The sequence below is a fragment of the Rhyacophila brunnea genome, unplaced genomic scaffold, assembly GCF_057557595.1.
Source record: "Rhyacophila brunnea isolate RB1 unplaced genomic scaffold, BYU_Rbru_1.0 scaffold_1, whole genome shotgun sequence".
NCBI classification, from domain to species: Eukaryota; Metazoa; Arthropoda; class Insecta; order Trichoptera; family Rhyacophilidae; genus Rhyacophila; species Rhyacophila brunnea.
In genome coordinates this window covers 40,701,283-40,726,456 of record NW_028232751.1, presented here as the reverse complement: position 1 = coordinate 40,726,456, position 25,174 = coordinate 40,701,283, and the positions used below count along the sequence as shown (strand labels likewise).

Sequence of the window (25,174 nt, the reverse complement as noted above, 5' to 3'; positions counted from 1 at the left end):
TAGTTGTCATTAATATCATTAACCTGATTATTTAAAAACTTGCTTGTTGGCAGTATTTGAATAATTTCGAATAACTCTATTGTTAGAATTGATTCAAATGTAGAGACAGCTGATGACTAGATAAAAGTATAAGAGAACCCGCCCACCTGGACAGTGAAAGGTTTGAATCCTACTCAATTTAACTAGTATCTTTTAATAAAAATGTATGTTTCAAAGGTTTTACAAAAAAAAAAAAATTGAGTATATTTTTAAGATAATTCATCATCATCATCAGCCGGGATCGATCCACTGATGGAGCTTTCCCTAGCTACCCCCACTCTTATCGGTCCCTAGTTCATTGCTGCTACTTAGAACATCCAACAAACTTTATTAGTTAATATCCACTGTATGACAACGTTTATCCAGCGGTTGTTCACTCACCGAGAGACATATCCAACTCATTGCTATTTCATCTGTTTAGCAACATCTATCACATCGCGTACTCTTGTCTCCTTCCTTGTCCATCGATTTATTTTGTGTGCTTTACGTATTATGCCCAACATGCACCTTTCCTTGTCACGTTGTTCTACTCATAATGCATAAGATTACGTAATATTAATAATATAGTACCAATTATTAAGTAAAATATATCATACGATTTTACAACAAATCCCCACATAAATTTATTAGATAATAAGTATTATATTGATTGTTTCTGGAGCATCTACATTGTAACATTCTACACTGTATGGAGCATATAGACGTGTTTCATAGACATCGAATATAGAAGACGGATCTTCCAACATTCTGTCTTCAAATAAAACAATTTGTTTAAAAGAAAGTGTCATTCGGAAGACCACACAAGAGTATGAGACAATCGTGTTTTTAACTTTTTTCCTATTGGATATTATATAACTTCTTTCTTTTCATCGTTAGAGTGTTAACACTACCTATAATTAGTTGGATTGCAATAAACTTCGATCTTATTTTTTATCCCGGCAAAACACAGAAATGACAACACCAAAATTTTATAAGCTTACTATTCTTTGACAATGGCCGCCACAAGGGGGGGGGGGGCTGACAGGGCTCTGTCATACGGTCCCGGGCTTAGGAAGGGCCCGGCGTATAGATAAGTGATATAAACACACTTTAAAAATTCGCTCTAATAGTAAAAAAGTCACCTGCGGCGCTATTTTACTTCAAAGGTAGGTATTAACAATTTAAAATATGTGGTTATGCGATACAATTTTTGATTATTGTGTGTCAATACTCGAATAACTCCACAATTCAAGTAAATGTTTTTAATAATACGAACTAAATAATTTTACCTCGAACACCATATGGTAAATGCTTATATGGTGTCACATTGGCTTTAACATTAGCGATAGGTAGGGGGGCTCGCCAAAGATTCTAGTCTGGGGGCCCGTTTCAGGATGTGGGGGCCATAATGACGGCGTTGTCTGTACAACTTTGCTAAACCGTTGATCGGATCCAATAAGATGGGTGAATGACCAACAACCATTACTCGTAATATAACCTTCAACATTTCGTCCACTGTCTAAGTGTCTAAGTGTCTAAGTGTCTAAGTGTCTAAGTGTCTAAGTGTCTAAGTGTCTAAGTGTCTAAGTGTCTAAGTATCTTAATACTACCTCCACTTGTTATAGTAGTCTCAAACGATCCGCTTAGGAGCAATAATTTTAGAAAGTTTACTTTTACTTAAATATAATTTTGTATAAATTTAGTTTTCTTTCTTGTGCGGATCTTTAAAGTTTAATTTCACTTGTGTAATTTATTTTTAAATAAGAATATTGCATACGTTAAATATTCTTCCGTATACTATTGATTACGGGGTACTTTTTTAACTTCAGTGTGGCCATAAATTCAAATATTAATATGTATGTAGGTACAAATGGGGAATTACAAAAAATATATTGTAAATATTTAAGTACCTATCATAATTATTTCTTCCAATATTTTTACTGCGCGTATGTCCATTGAATGAATGTTTGTCCAGTTTATTTAATGTTAGTTTTCTTTGGCCGGGTCCTCAAAATAATATAATATTGATGTTTATGGCTCCGTTGACGATCTCCTCGCGATGAGAGAAAGAATTTATTTTACGAGATAGCCGAATGCGGAAAAGAAATAAAGATGGACGTAAAACAGAGTCGTTTATTTTTTGTTTAATATCATCACTAAATAAATTGAAAACAAAATGATTGAAGAAAATATGCATTTCCGACCCGACCGGTCGTCATTTTCTTTGTCAACGTTCTTACGATTCTCTCATATTACAATTTACGATTTCCACAACAATATTTTGTATAAAGCATATTGTCGTGGTGTGAAGACGCACACGGTGCGTAATGACCAGGCGGCCGATCGATGTAATTAACGTGCATTTTAAAGGGGGCAATTAAAATCTCATTATCTCTTCAGCAGCGAAAGCGTTAAGGGCTGTCAATAAATATATATCGTTACCACTGAATGTCTTCAATATAATATAATACTATACATCTTTGCAATGTTATTTAACTCTTGGACGTCGAATACTATTTACCCTATCATAACACAAAAAATACGTTATTCTTTTGAATTCTATCGAATATTGGCAACAAAATTGCAGTACGTAAATATATATACGTAAAAGATACCGAGCGGTCGAACTGATGCACTAACCTCAGTCTAACTTGAGAATTAGGTATTATAATTTTATATACATATTGCCCAGTGGCGATTTTAGGTAAGTGGAAAGCCAGTATTCTCACATATTTGGAGACCACCTTACAAAATTTGATATGTGCCATAAACCGTCATTGAGTGTTAAAATTACGATAATATAATCTATGTATCTTTTGATTCATATTTTAAGGTTTTCGATACTTTTTGATTAAACGACACGTTTTTTTCTGATATTGCTCTTTTTATCTTTTCCATGATATACGGTGATTTTTTAATGAGAACATTTTACACTCCCACGATGGAAGAGATATAGTCAAATATTTCGGGTGAAAATTACGGGTCCGGTTAAATCACATGTTATTTTTCAACTTGTGTTAGGTCCGAGAGCATGTTCCAAAATGGAGAGTTAACATTTGTTGCCATTTACTTGAACTCCTTTGTGAAACGACCAAGATCTACATCGGATGTGGAGCCAATGACAAAAACGCAAAAGTAACACCATACTATTTTACTTTTTACTAATAAATCTGTATTTTACCCTCAGAGCAATAATAAAGAGAGAGACTATATTGTCCGGCTATATGAAGCCTTTTTTTTTCGTATGTCGCACAGCACTTTAATTATTGTAGTGTGTAATATTAATTTACATATGAAACATTATACTATCATCTTGCTTTTCAATAGGCTACCAAATTCATTAAATTAACTAATAGACCAATAACTTTTGTATTTCGCATAAACAAAACAATGCCCTATGGCGGCCTATGAATGGTACAAGTCTGTTTACTGGAAGCCAGGCGGGAACAGCGGCAATTTTCATCGCCGATTTTGACAAAATTCATGAACTCAAGAATAACCTAAACTAACAAATAATCCAGTATATGGACTATTTTCAAAATTTGTTTGTCGCTAGCTTCCACTAAATAGACAAGAACCAAAACTTTTTTATTCCAGCATCCCGCACTCTCGGTTTTTTCCTCAGCATATAAGTCAAATAAATATTTACCGGCTTCATCCCTACCTTCGCTAAGTCGATTGTACATGTATTCTATCTTCCTCTAACCTAACGCATATATTGCTGAGATTATACGCGTGCCGAATACTACCTCATTAGCAATTATTGTTTAGTTTTTTTCAGGCTTTGATTTTACCAAACTCCTAAGTAAGTGCTTTAAGTGTGTAAAGGTATACAATTTAATCTATCACCGAAAGACTTTATACCTACTTGCAATAGTGTTTAATTCAGGAATCCACGATTATAATCTCATCTTTATTTAAATCTCATCATTTGCGGATTATTAAATAATATGTATAAAACTAAATTAATTCTCTAATCAATCTTTGAATAAACCATTCATGCCGACTTGATCCAGCGTTCACGTGTCAGTAAAAAAAACTCAATGAAAGAAGAAACAAGATAAGAGGGTTGTTTTTTATTGGTGAGGGTAAGGCAACCCTACTTTTTTTTTTAATTCTGTAAAGTTTTGTTGGATCGCTGCACTTGACTCGAAGATACCATCCATATAACATGTATTAACCTTATATAAATACAGTTGAAGCATTGAGTCACCACCTCTGATGAATATTAAAAAAATGTACCTAATGTGTACGTACCGCAACGAAACGCTTGGTGAAAAGCGTTAAATAATAGGTAGGTACCAAGTAACTATGGTGCCCGATGTGGTCGAGTGATAAAATATCCGCTTCGCCTGGTGTTTAAATGACGCAGGTTCAAATCCTGTAAAATTGACATGTTGATTTTTTCAGCGTGTGTTCATTCAGAGCATGGACTGAATAGAATGATGTATAACAACTCATAGAAACACTATTACGGAACCTCTTCGTGAGATGACCAAGAACTACAACGGATTGTAAATTTTTTTTTAATAAACTATACCAAATTGATTCATATAACAATTATTGTACCTATATATTAGCCGTTCTGATAGCGATGGTGGTTATTTAAAAATAAGTAACCAATCGGTTATGTAGAAAAGAAGTAAATTGATATACCAGATAGGTACGTAGTAATATTTTGTCGCCTTAATGATAACTACATTTCTACACTACTTTCAAAGTATCTTCAATTTTGTTATGTTACCTACATTATCAATCATATTATTTATTTTCGGCTATATTAAACGGACAAGTACTCCAAAAATCTTAAAATTGACAAACACACACTGTCATCTGAGAATTAAAGCATTTTCATGAAACGTACTCTAAAAAAACGGTGATTTTAAGTCAATACCTATCTGGATGTAGGGTTAGAGGCATCCAATTTTCCCAGTGTAATAAACCGCACTTACAATATATATTACATTGGGTCAGGAATACACGAATTATTTGTATTCGATTCTTAATTCGTTGCCAATAAGCAACGCATTACCCACCTACCCCCACGGTAAGTCACTGTAAGTAAAATTATGTAATTATTGTTACCCACTAAAAAACAATATAAATATTTTGAGTTACTTAGTTGTTATTTATTTCATTTACAACATACTCGTAACTGATTATTGCAATTATCGAGTGGTTGGATAATTAATTCAATTCGGTTACATTATGAGGTTTCTCTTCAAAATAACCAACATTAATTTACGTGATGGTAAGTAATTTATGATATTATATAAATTCTTAACGTTTCATTAATACAAGTACATAATTGGTATCTTCAATATAACAGCAAGTTATCTACTATTTTTGTGTTATTGACTAATTGATTTGTATAGCTGGCAGTGACGAAGGGTGGCGGTAGGCTGTTAAGATCAGCCATAAATAGTGCACACTGAACTTTGTCAGTCATACGTATTTTTGTTATTGGAATAGTTAAGACTACAATTTACATACGGTGTTGGTTAGTTTTTAAAATTCAATGAAACCCTGCGAAACCAAGCAATAATAAATAATAATCAAAAAATACTCGTCTATCTATAAAATATCTAAAATAATGCGATTAAAATATATATAACTTTGGATATTTTATAGATAAAATAATATTTTTTCATTTATTATAGTTTGGTTAAAGTAGGGCTTAATAAATTAAAAAAATAACCTACAATATATGAAATAAAACAAATAAGTTTGAATGGAAAAGTGTGCAGAATCTTGTCGTATCGCCCAAAGTATACCAAAACTATTATGGTTTGATGAAGGCAGGGATTAATTGATTTTCAAAAACTAACCAACACCATCTGTAAATAATAGTGGTCTTAAATCAATAAAAACATTAAATACGCATCATTAACAAAGTTTAATATGCACTATTTATGGCGGATCTTAAGAGCCTACCTCCACCCTTTGCAACTAATAGTTGGTTAGTATAATTTACAAAATACGCTTATATTATTTTTCACAGATTAGTTTGTCGATAACTGTCTCAAAATAGGTACTTCAGTAGCAAACAATAAGATTTTAAACTGTATCATTGATAAAGTGTACCTACTTATATTGCATTATAATGGAATGCAAAGGTATAACTAATAATATAATTCTTTACAAAATTGCGTATTGTTTAAAATTATTAACACATTATATTGTGCCATTGTTTCTTAACTCGGCATGCGTCATTTCAAAAATACCTTATCCAGCCGGATAATAAATACATAACTCACGGGTCATAGCGAGGTGCGTGCACCCTTATTTATTAGGGTCTCGACAAATTCCTATGGTGCTTCCATCTACCACTACAATAAATACCATTGATTTTATCACATCTCAAATGCCACGTCAAAAGCGCCTACCGAGAAACGTTATAAATTCTTAATGAAAGGAAATATGCGTGTACAGGTATACAGGTATTGTTTACATTTTCTATCAAATTTAATATTTAATTAGTTTGACGATGTTTTTATTTAGGTGCCTACTATATATTATTATAAACCTATTTCGACTTTACAACTATATAATATTATGAATATAGTACGTCAGTGGTTAAAAATTTATACAAAAATGAATGAATATAATATATTTTAATTCATATAAGTTGTATGCTATTCTATAGAAATCCAGTTTAGCGACCCAAATTTTGTCTTTCGAATTGTTCAATATATCGTCAGTTTACTGTTATTATAGTCACGAGAATTGTCAAAAGCCAGGCTCGCGCACAAGGGGAAAGATTTTCGATCCAGGCCCCTCCCAAGAACGGAAAAAATACAAATGATTAAGGTGAATGGAATATTACTTCTTCTTTTTAATCAGGATGTCATGAGCGAGGGTCGTGACCCGGATGATTTGGCTGTCGAATGGCCTTCTCAACGGGTTAGTTCCTGTCTTTTCGGCATTCTAAGACACGCAAGGCCTGTGTCAGTGGAACTCGTGGATTAATGCAGCCACCTGAGACATCAATTTGTTTTAATATTCTGATATCATGTCTAAAAGAAAAGACAGTGCGGATGACATAAACGGACACTAACGATTTTAATAATTATGACTGTCAAGACATGAGTATTCGAAAACAACTCGTGGATGTTACATGTCACAATAATCATGTGGTTATAGTTGCAGGCCAGGTGTTCATAATCGCTCTACGTGCGGAGTGTCTGGATATGAAGAAAGTACCCGTAAAAGTGCGGGGATTCGCGGTTGAAGCGACAACAAACTACAACTAGGTACTATATTTTGTTAATCCCACCCCCTCCCGCCCGCAAATTCTTTTTGCAAAATGTTTTCCTATGATTTACTACCTGCTATTGGATGTAGGTTATATATATTATGGATAGAGTAGGTAACGCATACTCAGATGTCGTTTTCGGCTTCCTAAAGATGGGTGCCTATCTTAGGGACGTACCTACGCTTCTAAGTATGGTTCTCAGGCTCTGTATCGCGCTCATAGTTGGTAGCTTGCCAACCGGCACCATTAAGAAGGGGCCTATTGCTATTGATTATATAGAAACATATTTTCATTAATAAGTCTATATTATGAGGAGGCAATTTAGATAATATGATCTTCTATTCTTCAATAAACCTAGTGTGTATAAAAATGTTAAGCAACATACCTACTGGTTTAAATTTAGAACAAAGGGTATAAATACGGAAAAATATTTTCAAGTAAGTTTATGTAAGTATCAATAATAAACATATGTTTAAAATCTATATATTATATTATTAGTTTAAATGTATGATTATTTTATATATACGTTAAATATGAATTGATTTTCAATGCGCAGACTCATCGGTATTTATAGATAATAATAATTCGCATGATATCGGATGTGATGTGTCTGCCGAGACGGCTTTTAAAAATACAAGACAAAAAAAGCATTTGAAGCAAATTCCGATTAAACTATTGAACTGTTATCGAATTTCATAAGAGGCATAATCGTGACTTGAGATATTTGTATTTATTATGGGACAGACAATTAATGTGCTAATTTTATAGTTTTTATGCTGATTCAATATTTATTGAAATTATTATCGGATAGATTGCGATCAAACGAAATGATAAAAATGTATTGAGAAAAAAAACTTCTTAATATTATTTTGTCGTGCGTCGATTTCAATTTAATATCTTCATGCATATTTATTTTATTTAATTTAGATACTATCGACGAGCATCGGTCAATTCAGCTGTTTTTAAACTTCATTAATTGGATAAAATGACCATTCCAATTGGCTATATACGATTTGTTACATATTTTATGATACATAATAAATAAATTATGAATATTCGATAGATATTTATATTTTTGTGCTATAATATAGGTACCACAACTCAATCGAGGCATTCAAGAGACAATTAGCAGACTGCACAGTATTTTGTCTCGCGTTAGTTATAAAACCACCGTTTCGAGTAATAAATAGCACCTATCTTGATCCAGATTTTCCCCTAATTAGCGAAGGGCAAAACATCAAAAGTGTCAACAGCTTTAAATACTTAGGGGCACATATCACGGGAGTTTCACTTTGACAAGAGAGCTCACTATCCGGGTGGGAATGGCTGGAGCAACATTCAGCTTTATGCAAAATGTCGAGTGTATTAAGGCACCTCAGTTGAGGCATGGTCTAAAAAGATCATGGCTACGCGATGCGCGGATTGCGGGTCGCGGGTGCAAATGACACATGCCAACCGAAATTTAATTTGTCATATAAATCCAACATGCGTCCATTTAATGTTCTGTTTATTGTTCTATTAGTAACAATAATAATATATTCATTGACATGTTTTCTTTTAAAGTAAATGGATAACGTTTTTAGTAATCCTTACATGATTTAAGAATTAATACCCCCGTCGCCATCACGAAAAAAATTGACGTATTGACACCTCGATGTTCGCTCTCAGACTGCCAGCGAGTCCAAAATTTCATCGCGCCTATAGTTTAAAATTATTTGCCGTTTCACTGAAGTATCGCCTTAAACCAAATGCGGCATATTCGTGCTTTCATTCTGACGGTGCTGCTTTACGGTAGTGAGCCTTACGAAGAAACAGTATATTGAGCTTATACTCGGTGTATGACTTTTGGAGTAACTAGGAGATAAGAGAGCGAACCAAGCAGCCTCTAATCACATAGAGAGTGAAGAGATGTCGTTGGACCTGGGTCGGCCACATTCTTGCTTGCCTATTCTTTAAGCCAACCTGATTCCGATGTGATGGAAGGCCGATACATACTATCCACAGAGTGTATACGGTGAAGCTACTTGATGCTGGCATGTCCTGGGAAGACGCAAGAAGACTGGCGAGTAACAAGGATTTTTGAAAGCGCCATGTGGTACCCATATGCTCCTACCGAGGGGCGGACATGCTCAAAAAACATTATAATCAGTATAGGTAAAGATGGAAACACTGTACCAAATGTCGTGAGGTTATTACCAAAGGTTAGTTAGTCGCAAAATCATGTTATGGAGTAATTTCAATTTGAAGCCTTAGTTCATAATGCTGATGTCTTTGTACTTTACGTGCATGTTCTATATATCGAATGACCTTGAATTTTTTTTCTGGCATACATATTTGTACACATAATCCGTTGTTAAAACTCTAAATACATAAATTATCGACTTGACAACATTTGGCATCAACCCCACGATGTATGTATATTTCCAAGGTTATTCCAAATTGTACTTACAAATTCATTTTAGGCAAAATCACATTTAAGACTGACGTACAGATATGTTACTGTATACCAGGGGTAGTTAACCTGGTCCCTTCCGCCCACTAGTGGGCGTTACAGATTTCATGGTGGGTCGTAGACGTTTTAACAAGTATAATTAAAATGATAGATTTAATTAAAGTAAGTTGTTTTATAAAGATTTATTCTGCCAAACTTAGAGAAAGTTTTACTTAAAGTATTTGGTAAGTAATTTTTATTATATGCTTTAACTTGCTGTAACTCCGCTTTATAAATTTTATAAAGTAAAATTACTGCCCTACTTTATAAATCACCATTACTGTGGAAACGGTGGGCGGTTAGAAAATTTTACTACTAACAGAGATACAAAAGTGGGCGGTAGGTATAAAAAGGTTGACCACCCCTGCAGTATACAATTATAATAAAAATTATAATATAAACTAAATGCGAGTCTTTGCTTTTTTAAATACAATTCCGCCAAAACAAATGTTTGATTTAACGAGTCGTTTATTTTTCTTTCGGGTCATCAAATTTCTTCGACTTTCCCACAGAGCGGCGGAAATTTGTCAGTCGTGAACTTCAAGACTTACAACAACAAAAAAAAAACTTTCCCGATAGTTAAAAACCAATATAATTGATTGCGGGCATACAATTCTAATGTGAATCGCGGTTAATCCATTCTGCTTGACTGATGGCAATAATATAAAACTGGAAGTCTATTCATCGCTAGCCACGACATGACATGATAAAACATGACACTAGACCAAAACTAATCAGAAATCCTACTCGAATAAAAATACTTAGGTACCTACACATAATATTCACAACAGTACATGTTATGAATTTGACATTTCATATTTTAGAATTTGACATTTCATTTGACATAGTTTGTCATTTTATGGCTACGGCCGTATGTTGTAGCTTAACCACTAGGGAATGACAAAAGAAATGGCGTATTTCAAAAAAACACTACCTTCTTCTTAGGTCAATAATTATTATAAAGCAATCATTATTCATAAGATGTTTATCACACTTGAATGGTCAAAGACATAGCTTATCGTCGCTGCATATTCAATATGACCTATGTGCAGTTTTTGGTCAAAATGAGTTAATGATACCACTCGAAGCGGATTTTTTTTCCCCACAATCTGAACGTATGCTTATATTTAAAAAAAAATCTGAGACAGCATGAATACCATATAAAATAAATCGTATGTGCAGCTATTCTAAAAATGCATCTGCATTAGTCGTATGTGAGGAATGTTGCACATACGATCATTTCATTTCGCACAAATTTTTTACCATAGAGCACATCCGATTTATTTTACACTGACTATGATTTTGACGGTTTGCTACAAATCGACTTCGTTGCCGTTGAAGGCGTTGTTTCAGACTGAAGACATCACAATTTATCGATTATTATTTACCATCTTTCAAAGACTTAATTTACAATACATTATACTTACGTATTGACGTTTTATAAAATCCTTATTATCCATTAATTCGTCAATAATACTGTGAAAATATTCACGCATGGTTTTTAGATTATGTTCTTGAAGCGCTCGGTACCTATGTCATGTTTATCACAATGTAGTGGCCTTTCTTCAGTATTATTTAAATATCTTTTTTCAAATTAGGGAAAGATTTTATTTTTACATATAAACTGTTAATAATACATCAACATTACGTAGTATTCTTATTTTATGCAGGGAACTAATAAAGGTGTAGGTAAGAATCGGTAATTCTACATGCACTTAAATATTTTGAGGTTTACCTCCGCCAAATACATAGTATACCTGCCTATAATTAGGCACAATACATATTACCGAGGTGTTTTCTTTTATTTTTCAGAATGATTAATAGTCGCGGGTATAAAATATTAGGTACCTACTTCTTTTGAGGCAACAAAATGGAATTGAAGACACTGAAACGTCAGTATCACGTAAAGTAAAAAATGTTTCAAATACGATATATTTTTAACGTTTACCCCACCCTCGCCATGTAATGAAATTATTTAATCCTCAACCTTCAACATCATATTAACCAGAGGAAATTTATAATATGCCCACACTCTGTAAAGACGGTATATTATCAAACTGTAATAACATACTGTGTGAAACTGCAGGAGAATTGGTATTACAAAAAGAACCAGAAAATGAAAACCAAATGCCTACATCATCATCATATCAACCAGAGGAAATTTATAATATGCCCACACTCTGCGAAAAGGTATATTATCAAACTATATACTAAGATAAATGTCTCAAAGACAAAAGACAAAAGTGATGAGGAACTGTTTTTCGGACCCTGCGATTATCTGTATTTCTGGCACCCAACTCGAGCAAGTCAGCAGCTACGTCTATCTCGGACAGCAGGTGTCCATAGACGGAAGCATGCACGATGAAATTGCTCGAAGAACAAAGCTGGGATGGAGTACTTTCGGACGTCTGAATAGTATCTTCAAGAGTGACCTACCATTATGTCTTAAGCGTAGTTTGTTCAACCAATATGTGCTACCCGTGCTCACGTATGGCTGCGAGACGTGAACCCTGAACACGAGAGATGTCCAAAAGCTAAGAGTCACACAGCGAGGCATGGAGAGGTGCATGTTGGGCATCACGCGAAAGAACCGTAAGAGAAACGAATGGGTTAGGAAGCAGACAAGCGTACGCGATGTAATAGACGTTGCCAAACAGCTGGAATGGAGATGGGCGGGGCACATTGCTCGCCAAAAAGACGACCGCTGGACAAATGCCGTCATCCAATGGTACCCAAGGGGTACGAAACGGCCACAGGGTCGCCCTAAAAGCCGCTGGATTGACGAACTGGTAAAGTTCGGCGGAAATACGTGGCAGCGAACGACACAGGACCGAGAGAGTTGGAGAAAGCTTGGGGAGGCCTTCATCCAGCAGTGGATTGACCCCGGCTGATGATGATGATATACTATGTGAAACTTCAGGAGAGTTGATATTATAAAAAGAAGCAGAAAAAGAAAACGTAATGCCTCCATCATCATCATCATCATCTGAAGACAATAACTACTAATATTGTGCTTTGTGAAAATACTGGTGAAATATTACATACTATGAACAGTGTGGACTATACGTCATTGTCGTTGGACATTCCTGTTACGCATTTGATGAAACGAAATAAAATAAGGAGAACGTTAGGAGAGGCATACATTAGGTACAGAAAAGTGAATGATAAAAATGTACTCGATGCCGTGAAACCTAGAAAAATATTGGGCGAACGGTTTCAGCACAAACCACCCAATAAAATATTGAAAACCTCATAGTTGTGCCATTTAGTTACGGAAGACGACCGGAATGACATTATAAAAAAATATTTTTATCTTGTTCTTATTTTTATAACTGTAACAATGCAGGTATTTCTAATAACAATGTTTTCTTATCTTGTTCGTTTATATTAATATGTTTTTGTGAAAAAATATTTATTAAATCTTTTTTATTTAACAATATTCCACAAAAAGTTTCTTTTATTGAATGATCCTCCAAAACTCCTTTTGCTACATAAGCATACCCACAGGTAGTCAATTTTTGGAGCATGGGTTGAGGGTTTAATCCCTCGGCTGGCAAAATATGCAAGTTATTTTTTCAATGTGTGTTTGATCCAAAGCGAAGACCCAATAGGTCGGGCTGTTGGTTAAAGACCACTCTCCTAAAAAATCTTAATAATATAACCACTACTCTGTGGACGCTCTGACATGGCACAGAAAAATGGTGACTTATTTTTTAATATTTTTTATAAGTATAGGTACACCAATAATATTATAATAATATCACACACAATTTTCGTTCATGCTTAAATGCACTATTCTAATGTTTATATGAATTAATTTTTGTATGAATTCTAACAAATTGTATCAGTATAAAATAAATCGTATGTGCACAAAATGATGCATAGAATAAGTCGTATGTGCAAAATAATCGGAAAATCGCGTATTTTATGTTGAAATAGTTGTTTTTTTTGTTTTTCCAAACTCAAATAACATGTGAAATATTTAGGTCGAATTTAAAAAAAATAAAAAATGTACAAAATATTTTTAGTTATTTTTTAAAACAGTTTTTTTCGATTATCTCAGAATGTGTAAAATGACACATACGATTTATTGAATATGCAGCGACGTTATATTAAATATCTTTAGAATCATCTTCAAATGTGTTAATCTTGCCGATTTTTTGAATAATAAAATGCCTAATTCTTGTCAAATTTGGGATCACAGAGATTATCAAAATAATTTTTTATCGTGAATATTTTGCAAAAATTATCTCGTAATAAATTATACTAATGGTTTTATAAATGCGTTTAAAAATTAATAAATGTAAAAAATCTTAACACCACTGCACAGTTCTGTACCGAAATATGACTATATTCTAAAACATTAGAGCGAGAGGTTTAAAAGAATACTATTTTATGTAACAAAAATACTTCATGCAGTCATCAAATGTTTAAAATAACTATAAAAGATAATAAGGCTTCAAAATTATATAAATAGATTATCTACAACGTTTAAGGAGTGTCCAGGATCATGGTTTGAAAATACAATAAAAACTCAATTTTGACCTTCGACGAGCATGTCCCCCCTTTTAAAGATACACTAGGTCACTGATATTAAAATATATAATAAAATACAAATAAATTATCACGAACATGTATCAACTTACCTATGAAACCACAACACACAGAACCATCTTTTCTACTTAATTAACTAAAAATATTTACCATTGACTTTATGTTTAACACAAAAAATATCAATTTTAGCAACTCGAGCTCGCAAGTTATCGACGCTATGTGAAGCGTTTCGCCCCGATTTGATGGCGATACTTTTGGAAACTAGCTCACATATATGTAGACCTTTTATCTTACTCTAGCGCGTGTCGCAGAGATTGTAAGGGTGTCGAATACTTTCTCACTCGCACTCATGCATCGTTTTTGTTCAGGCCTTGGTTAAAACTGTTACGCACAGTAGAGACAGACGAATTTTGTGTTTCCTGGTATTAAGTACCCAAGAATCCAAATGTCATCCGTACACTCTACGTCTCCGTTAGTGCGTAGTATTCTTGAATATTGGTCTTTATCTCTTATAACCATTGATATACTACTGGATGAATCATATGCTTCTTAAAATGACACCCGATTTTCAGCGACTCGGCCAGTGTTAAAACTTACTGTTTTAGTATCAGCGGACTTAACTCGATATAAGCTCACTTAATATTTGTCTCGAAAACGGCCTGGCAATAATTACGAGTTATCCCGATCTAGCTTGCATCTTAGAGGGCTCGCACATCAGAACTCGCCGCATGCGTCTTACGACGAATTCGTCGATGTGACGTCATCGTAAACCAAGAAACAAACGTTATCAAATGGACCTTCGCAGATTGGCCGATGCAACTGCAACTCTGCGACCCAGCGACATTCGTCTAGTTGCATTGGCCAAAGCGTGCATGTCGATCTCGGGAATGTCGCCTCCGCGCAAGCGCACAGCCTGCGGCCATCGGCCATTTCTGTTTCTGTCTCTGTCTACACTGTCATTGCTCGCTCATCGCGGTGAGCGTTTGACGTTTGTTCATACAATCAACACAATAAAAATGGCAGACGAGAGACTTCTCCTTTTTCACGTTTGACGTTTGCCGCTAGGCAGATGTGCGAGGCTGTAGCATACAACACTCGCCGGCAGTCTCAGAAGTCTTTGATTTATGGCCGTCAGGCACACAAGGCGAGTTGCGATGTGCGAGCCGGCTTACTCTTAACTAATAGTCAGCGCATGACGACTTGCTCTGTCCGCTCAGACATGAATTTTTGGTAGCGTGCAAGCTTTGGGTTGCAGACACCCTTAGGGTCACTATTCCAAGAACCCAAATTTAGTTTTACAGCCAGGGCAATACGGGTGAAATTCGGGAATCCATGTTAACGGTCTTAACGCATTATACCTACAAGGAAATATTATAAGACGATATTCGTAATATCTTCTTTTGTGGTACATTTAAAAAATGACACTTATATGGGATCTCCTCATCTAGTAGTATATCAATGCTTATAACCTTATTTTAGAGCGCGTCCAGAAGAAATTTCATCGGAGTCTTTATTTTAAGACATAATTATTTTCCTTTTAATAATTCGTCAAACGATTACTTTTTGTATACATTTTTGTATACATTTTGAAAGACGTGATGTGCATTGTTTTTTTGAAACTTTATTTGATTGTATAAAAATGTTTGTTTTTCTTTTCTTCTTTAATATTTGTTATAAAGCAAATCCCATGTTTTGAACTCTGTTTAGAACGCGCGGCCACCGTGGGCGCTACTTGAACTCTAGTGAATTTTAATTTGTTATCTTGTTTTTTTTTCTTAAATGAATAAGTGTAGGTATAGGTGTAAAAACAAAATGTATTTTTAATTCTATAATATTGGAGTAATTTACGTTGACAGCTATTCGAGCCATAAACCCATGATATACAATGGATATTAGCCACTTGCTCAACCTATTTGGTCCATACAATATGTGTAGGTATTTGCCAGACTCAGTATTCGAACTTGAGACCCTCGACATTATAGACCGACGCGTAATCCAATCGGCCATCTACCTACTTTATATTTGAGAATTAAGACAAAGGTAATGAAACAAATACCTAACCAATATTAACAAAATTATATTTACAATAATGTGCATACTTGGTAATATATCAACTGCATTCCTGGCTCTTTTGTATCGAAATAACAAAGAAACGAGGTTAATTTGAATTATGATACATAGATAATAAAATCACTGTGCACTATATTTCAGGTATGTCTCATCCCAGGCATATCCAACTTCAAGTATGCAGTGATCTATTATCCAGTATCAAAACTGGCAGTGATCTACCACACTGTCACATTATTATTCTTCGATGTAAACAAACGTACATATTATATTTAGCTGATAACTCTGACGCGGTACAAATTAGACAAAACACTGCTTTTACCACCACTAATAAATACTTACTTAATTTGTAATTCACCGCGAAAATAAAAATAAAGAGAGACATTGCATTCACTGTCAAACTATTCTGCTACTGTACAAGTAAAATAGGACACATATACGACGTATATTTTTTCGACAAAAAGATTTTTTCTAGTGTATGTATGCATGAGATGTTTTCAAATCGTGCATGTTCAAAATATAATATGATGTTACATTCTTAAATCTTAATATGTCTTATTCGTTGAATAAAAAAATAGTATATTACAATTTAATCGTCAAATATTATATTATTACAGGTGTATAATGTTTAATGTGTAATAAATATAAATTGTCTTACCTTATTTGTTTATCCAGTCCGAATTGAATTATACTTCGAATCGACAGTTTTCACCGAAATTATCCAATTTGTTGGCACGATAAACCCTGAAAAGAGAAGAAAACAGAAGATTACTATGACAGATAATTATAACAGGTAGGTACCTTATTATTTATTGAGAAAAAATATATTTTTCTTAATTTCTACGAATGGTTCAAATCGGGTGAATATTGCCCGTCCTCGCTCTTTCCATCCAAGTGATACCCAGCCTTTATTACTTCAAGGAACCCTAGAAACATATTGTATTATCTCGAGAATCTCTTACCAGACTGACACATATTAAAGTCTTTACGTATTACTTTACAAATAAAAAGTATGTGAATATTTTAATATAATGTGATTGTTATTGTAAAGTAAAGTTATTTAATACCAGCCATTATAAATGATTCCAAATGTACTAAACTAAGGATTGCAATACCAGTATTTCAAAACCAGGAATCCGATATTTATTGATACCGAAATACCGATTTTAAATATCCAAAATGCCGGTATTTTTTCGGAATTAAGAAAGCATGCGTTTACGTTCACGTGTTGATCGATCAAAATACACCATTAATCAATTAATTTAAAAATTAAAGAGAAGATAAAGAATTTAATCCGATCACGAAATCTAATTCAAGTTATTTTTAAAAATATGCAATTGTACAATTATCATAATATTGTTATAAGAATACACGTAGATCAACAGAATATGATGAAGGTCCTTAAATATTTTTTATATAAAATATAAATGTTTTAAATAGATTTTTAGATAGCTATATTCTATTGACAGATACCTACTTCTGTTTTCTTCGTATATGTTTTAACGAATACCGGTATTCAATAAGAAATACCGAAATAACGGCATTGATATTTTCATTCGGTATTGCAATATCTATATATTTTAACCAAGCTAATAATTCAAACTGCTACATTTTTTATATAAATAATTTATTACGTAGAAACCTTATAAATTTTCAGTGCATCTGTTGCGGTTTATCCCCAAAACTGTGTAACCACAGACCTGATATCGTCCCAGGCCACTCCTTGTACTTACGGATTAATTAAATTTTTTTTTTTCAATAATTGCCAATAATTAAACGCAACAAAATAAAATGCTGAATCTCTTGAAGAGACGAAATGTGAATTTAATTTAATAATTTTATTTATTGGACAGTAAAACGGTCGTAAGTGATATTATTTATATTATATTAATTTAATAATTCAAAATTGTCGCTAAAAGTCTGGAATAAATGCGTAATAAAACCAGTCCGCACAGCGATCATTAAACGAATGAAAACATGCAAGAGTCGATTGTAAAATTGGATTTTAACGATTAATTAAATAAATCGAGTTTGTGAGGGTTGGATCATTTTGCTTTCACGCCTTTCAACATTATAATTTAATACGATCCTAATTATTGTGAACGGTTCAGAATGATCTCGCAAGTTTTCCACGTGGAACCACTGAAGACATCGTAAACATTTTTAACTATGTCAGATAAAATATTAAGTACATTTATAATTTTATTAATATGTGAGAGCTATTTTCTTAACGATTCATGTAATATAATATGTAGATACCTACCTACAGCCAGTGTATTTTATGTAAGATTTTGCAGAAAACTAGCTAAATTTTCACATATTTTACAATTTATGTGATTTACGAATTCTTCTTTATGAGTATGTTCATAACCGAAACCTAAAATTTCTAGATTATAAATTGTGTATTCCCGAAAGTATTATTTTTGACTTTGGATAGATGTAGTCTAAGGTCAGGTAAAGAATGGTTATTTAAATTAAACAAGTAGTGTAGTTCAGTATAGTTACGTATAATATTAGTATACGCAACTATACTGAACGTTACGTCCCCCTAAATATTTTGAACTAGCGTGAATAGATAGGTTCCCGAATATATCAGAAGAATGCTCGCAGTGTGTCAAAACAATCTATTATTGCTTTACTTCCATTTACTACAACATATTTATGCGAAGCAGGATTTACTTATTATGTTGCAACGAAGTCAAAGTCCCGGAACAGGCTTGACGCCACACCAGATAATTATAAGTAGGCTTAGGATTCTTATGTATTTAAATATTATTTTTGAGCGGCCCCACAACAAAGTATCAAAAATATCTATCTGTTTCAGACATTTTTGAAACATTTAAGCCCTATTTGTTAGCAGCATTTTTACATATTTTTGGATAATTACATATTTTTACATATTCGAGGTTTAAGCACATTTCTTATAAATACGAAATTTCAATTTCAAAACACAAAAATTTAAATCTTTGACTCAGCCTGTCGACCTAATTCTTCCAAATTTCGTGAAGATTAGTGCTTGGCGTTCGTGGCGGCTGATACCCCTATAGCAAAACTGTGTAACAAACATTTCGTTTCATAATTCACTAATGAAAAGGTGCCAGATGAATCGACAATCAGAAAAAAATATATGAGAAGTTTGTATGATTTGCAAATCTCTGAAATAAAAAAAATCGGTCAACAACAGGAATCTATTGATATCAATTGACGAAACAACAGACGTTAAAGGACGATACATTGCCAATGTTATCATTGGTATTTTGGATGTAGATGATAACCTCTCCAAACAAAAATTTCTTTTGAATGTGGCTGAATTAGAAAAATTGAAACATCTGTTTCATTTTTTTCTACTTCAGAAATAGTTTCATTTACATACGCAACAATAACACCTGTAGAAGTGGAAAGAAATTTTTCCATGTATAAAAATTTTCTAACATCAAATCGTCAAAGATTCACTTTCGAAAATTTCAAGCATTATTTTATTATTTATTGTAATAAAGCGTTTTCTGTTTGTGAATAAATAATAAATTAAACTCTTTAAATGTATATGATTTATTGTAATACTTACTTAATTACTAAATTTACTCAACTTTTAGCACCTATTTTTGTTTTTTAGCACCTAATTATGAAATTTTAATAACATATTATTATTTTAGGTACATATTATTCATTTTTAGCACCTAAAAATCGTAAGCCTAATTATAAGAATTCACTTGCTGATATCAAGGATATTTCCAATTCAATGACCCAAAATCATCGAAGTCATTAATAACTTCATTCATGTAATGTTTTAAAAATAATGACTAAATAAAATAAGTCAGTATTGTTTTTTATCAATTAAATAAAATATTGATTGTGTATTAACAAGGTGTTCCGTTAAAATTTTAATATTTTTGAAGTGTTCCATCGCAGGAAAGGTTTGGGAAACCTTGACTTATATAACATACGATACCTATACAATAATGAATCAAAACCTTACAAATTAAATATGTAGTAGGTAAGTAGAAAACATAAATTTATTTTTACTTTAATTTTAATTCCGTCATGTGCCGTCGATAGTATTTATTTATTTTCTTAATTATTTGTTCAGGTCTATATAAAAATATATATATATATATATATTTGAAAATAAGTTATTTATTCTCGCCATTTAGGGAACTCCAGCGCGTGTAACCTAAGACCATAAAAATTACAAGATAAAAAGAACTTTTTATATAAAACGTTTTTAAATTTTCTGTTGAATTATTATGCTCAATATGCTCAAACTTGTACTTGATATGAAATAAATAAAAAACAAACAAACAAATATAGAATGCTGAAATGTCATTTTGACATTTCATTTTGATTTCCATAGTAACGCACTTATATATTAATAATTTAATTGCTAGGACCACCTCCTTAACAACCAATAATAGTCTTTTACTTTTTACGGATTTTTCTGAAATTACTTTCCATACAAAACCGAATTAACTGAAAATGAATTCAATTCTGCTTAAAGATGGCTAAAAGTATTAAAAGAATGCATTGGCATCGTGTTCTGATACCTATATTCTAAAAGTTTCAAAATGTCTAGCTAGTCGGGATGTGTACTGGACAAACAACCACCGGTCAAACAAGAATACGAGCTAATAAAAACGTTGTAAAAATGGGTTAAATAATAAGACAAAAATAACATCGCAAATTGAAATGTGATACAATTAAAACAATACTTAGGGGCTATCCATAGACTGAACCCGTTTGCGGCTTAGAACCGTGTGCCATTATACCAAACTTATGATATCTGTTCAATGAAATAGGTATATTTACATTATATCAGATGCTTATAAAATTATACTTTGTGAAAATACATTTCCATGATCATAAATCATAAGTAGGTATAGTATGGTACAAGGTTTAAAGCCAAGTGCGGTTTCAATCTATGGATGGCCTGTTAACGATGTATATATATATATATATATATATATATATATATATATATATATATTTATTTATTTATTTATTTATTAATGTAAGAATACAAAACATTGTGGACATAACAAATCTAAATTCAAGACGTACACAATTTGAGATTCCTCCCTTACAGAAAAATATAATTTTTGAAAACAAAAAACATACAATTTTACACAGAAAAATACAGTTTCAAAAACAAAATGCAAAGTACATCATTGAAAATTTCTATGTCTTTAGGGAGCGCATTTACTAATCTTGCACCCCTTGCTAATGGTGCCTGATAGGCTTGACACGAGGAAATGGTTCCAATCCAGAATAAATCATGGCTGCGACCACGTAGGTAATTGACAGGGGCATGTAAATTCAAATTCATTAGGACACCAGGATTGGAAACCATCCCTCGCGATAACAGCAAAAGTGTTTTAAGAGCAGAAGAGACCGACGAGATTCAAGAAAGTGAAAAGTAAGCATGCCATTGTAGAAAGACAGTATTTATATAAAAAATTTGTGTAACATATGTCCTCTAATCATTAATCAGCACTAGAATTAGCTAATGGATGTCTCTACATAGCATAAACTTCATTTTAATTAATTGGCCACTTAGAACAATTAGAAATTTAAATAACCAATCAAACTATGACGTATGTAGACTATATCAAATGATATTAAAATAATTATCACAATCATATAGAATTCCATCATAAAAATGTTTTGGACGCCATGTCGTTAGTGGGAGATTTGTGAGATCGCGTTGAAGAGTGGAAGATGTTTTAAGATGTTAGTTGTTGGTAGATGCATGTCGTTGTTATTTTTCGGCATGGCGATTCGACTCGGTGGCACAACGGTTAACTAACAAGCGTGCGTGTATAAGAGGCTGTTATAAACGATTGGTTAGCGAACAAAAACAATCATTACGAAATCGAATCATATATTTACTCCTGATATTTTTTGTTATAGAATAGTGTGAATTATTATCAAATATATACTATGCATTCTCGTCGAAAAATATAGTATATTATTATAAAAATATGTTAGTCAGACATTGTCAAAAAAAATATACATTATAATGTACTTAGGTATACGTATATACCTTAACACAATCACTGCTAACCTTTTAATGACCTTTCAATTACCACATTTAAATAAAACGTTAATTATATCTAATGGCTCTAAACGACTCTAAACGCGCCAGTCGCGGTGAATGAGTACATATACATATTATAATCTTTTTAATATTCATATTTTTTTGTTTATTTGCTTAGGTACATATTACATAATTAAAATCTAATATCTTTAAATCTACTAGACTTTATTGACATTAAAGGAAATGACACCTACATATAGTACACAAAATTTATTATTATGTCTTACAGGAAAACACCATTGAAATACTTTGGTTTTTTCTTAACAAGATAAATACTTCAGCGCACTTCAGGCGCCCACACGGGGACGGGGGTTTCGGGTCTGGACCCCCCCCCCCCCCCAAGGAACGTAATTATGTATGTAGATGACTGGAATATTACTTTTTCTTCGTCGGGAGCTCATCGCAAAATTTTATGACACGCAATGCCTGTGGCCGCTAGATGAATAGATGCAACCATCTAAGGTATCCAATGTTCGCTTTAATATTCTGATGCATGCCTAAAAGACAAAATAGCGCGGATGACACAAACGGACCCTGACGATTCTATAATTATGACCGCGCGAGTTTGGTAACTTGTTATGGATCTTTTTCAAAATGTACCCCCCCCCCCCCCAAACCATTTTTCTGTGTGTGTTACCTGTCGCAATTTATATAATAATATTTTTTAAAAAAATCATACACACTATCACTCGGGTAAATGCTCTTCTACGATGTGTAATGGATGCAACTATTTTTGGTCTTATCTTGTACAACATTGTCCAACATTGTACAACATGACGAAAAGGTAGTTGATCTCTGCTGAGGGAGTTGGGTTCCCATCAGTGAACGGCCTTGGCAACAAAGGGCGTCACCCAAGTGCTCAGCTCACCATCATGAGCCATTCATTGTTGGGAGATAATTAAAAATCTTTGTATTGAAAATGTGTTATGTTATGAAGCCATACACCTCGCTGGTCCCCCCTCTTCCAACGCTCACAAATAGCGCGGGATTCGAATCCACGGCACAAAGACGACCGGGCGTTTTAATTTGACGGTTTGATTTTGAGAATTTTTTTCTCATCATCATCACACCAACAGCACCGTGGTCAGACGACGGTCTCATGAAATTTAATTTGCCGGTGAACTCACGTGATACAATTATGTACCTACTTACCTATTCACGTGATATCGAAAGCAAGACAGTATAAAACGGCAACGAAAATAATATTCAAACATTAATATTATTAAAACTTTTATGAAACAATTTAAATTAATTAAAATAAAACAAAAATAATATGTAGTACTTATTTCACGTATATAATAATTTAATAATAATCAGGACCAGTTTCTTTTGCTCCAATGGGACATCATCTACAAAATATAGAAAATACAGCTATTTATCCTAACGAATTTAAATGGCAAAATTATGTATTAAAGGTATAAACAATAATTAAATTAAATTTTAATATATTCACTGTTAAGAAATATGTCAATTAAAATATTAATATTCATTTGAAGCTAAACTAATCTTTTCTGTAAACCTACAAAGATTTAATGAATATATTGTAAATAATCGACTTACTTTAAACGAGTTAAATATGTGATTCTACATAATAATATGTTGCCTTGTTTTCAACTGATCCTTTATTCACTCTATGTTACATTATTTGGTTTCAATATTTGAAGGAAAACATAGTACCTACATTTGAATTATCGGTGTAGTATGTACGGACATAGTTGCCAGGGGTCCCGATTTTTGCGGAACGTCCCGCTTTTTAAACAAAAATAGATTGTCCCGCGCGGGGCAGCTAAATGCACGATTATTCACCAAATACAAATAAGACGTTTAAGTTAAGCTAATTTCATTTATTTTAAGCATACCTACAAACATCTAGTTGCTATACCGAATGGGTATTTCTGGAATGAATTTAAAATTGTCAGATGCAAGAAACAAAACAATGTTCTATTGATTGATAAAATCGGAAGTATTTGTTCAATTCAAAATGATATTGAACATACAGAACTTGAAATTACCTCAGATAATATGCCTACTAGAAAAAAATACATTAAAAAAAATACGACGCCCGACGGGATTTGAACCAGTATATACACTGGTATCGAGCCAATATACTTTAACTAATTAAGCTATGGGCCTTCTACTTAATTACAATAATTTTAACTAGTAGGTCCTATATGAAATGCTTACCAAATTGCGTTATTTTGGACTATCTAGTACGTACTCGTATATAATATCTGAGGTATTTTCAAGTGATGTTTGTTCAATATAAGGTGCATTGGGGTAATTCCGACAGGAATTTCTATGAGATGACTAGAGGTTATATATTTGGGTTGATTATTCAAAGTGTTTTATATTTACTGCCATTATTGTTTTACCTCTGTGTACTTAAAGAAAAGATGTATGATAAATATATATTAGATTCTTGAATATATAGTTGGTTTCTTTAAATTGAGAATTTGAAATATTGAGTCATTTTTTTTTGGCATTGGGGAAATTACGAACTATCTTGGGGTAATTCCGAAATTATTCAAAAGTTGATTTTATTGCACTTTGACCGAAGGTTTACCTTTCTTTTTCGACCGTAATTACTCCTAACACAAAATATCATCAATTTTGTTAATAGTATCCATAATCCCTAACTTTTGATACTATTAGTTCGGAATTACCCCAAAAAAAGATAGTGGTTCTCAACATTTCAGTT

The 25,174-nt window shown here is 32.9% G+C and overlaps 1 protein-coding gene across 1 annotated transcript in view; it reads right to left on the bottom strand.

Moving 5' to 3' along the window:
- The window catches only part of Shrm (shroom), a 340,899-nt gene that overhangs the window by 221,495 nt on the left and 94,230 nt on the right, over window positions 1-25,174 (bottom strand). The window contains exon 2 of the mRNA XM_085944129.1: window positions 17,044-17,129. The gene's annotated coding sequence lies outside the window, so the exon portion shown is untranslated. The remainder of the gene's footprint in view (window positions 1-17,043; window positions 17,130-25,174) is intronic.